General features: G+C 43.4%; 1 non-coding gene across 1 annotated transcript; it reads right to left on the reverse strand.

Moving 5' to 3' along the window:
- Positions 1–224: 224 nt before the first annotated feature.
- Positions 225–304, reverse strand: Trnaa-ggc (transfer RNA alanine (anticodon GGC)). Its single transcript has one exon. It is a non-coding gene; the product is annotated as a tRNA-Ala (tRNA).
- Positions 305–555: the final 251 nt, after the last annotated feature.

Here is a 555-nt window from a genome sequence, read left to right on the forward strand (position 1 = left end):
GAATTTATAATCCTCCTGCCTCAGCCTCCTGAACCACTGGGATTACAGGTATGCACCACTGTGCCCTGCATACATGTAATTTTAAAAGTCAAATAATTCTATAATAAACAAATGAAAAAATCCCAGATGTTCCCCACTTCTCCCCCAAGCTGATCACCCTCCCCTTGTCTACTTCCCGTTTCCTAGATCAATGTTTTAAACTGTTTTGTCTTGTTTTTTATTTTTGGGGGTGCTGGGGCTTGAACCCAGGGCCTTGTGCATGCCAGGCAAGTACTCTACCAACTGAGCTATCTCCCCAGCCCCCTTGTTACATTTTTCTGATACTCACCTCCATGTCTCTAAACAATATGCTTATTGTACCCCTTTTTAAATTTCCCCTTTTAGGTGTCATCAGTTGGTTTCTCATTATGGGAGATGAGGAATAGCATGGATTCCCGCTGCACCATGGGCACATGTGCATGTGAGTACCTGTACACACACACACACACACTACCCGTGGCACATGAATCAGCCAGGTTTTCATCACTGTACTAAAATACCTGAGAAAATCAACTT

The sequence above is a fragment of the Sciurus carolinensis genome, chromosome 6 (assembly GCF_902686445.1).
Source record: "Sciurus carolinensis chromosome 6, mSciCar1.2, whole genome shotgun sequence".
Taxonomy (NCBI): domain Eukaryota; kingdom Metazoa; phylum Chordata; class Mammalia; order Rodentia; family Sciuridae; genus Sciurus; species Sciurus carolinensis.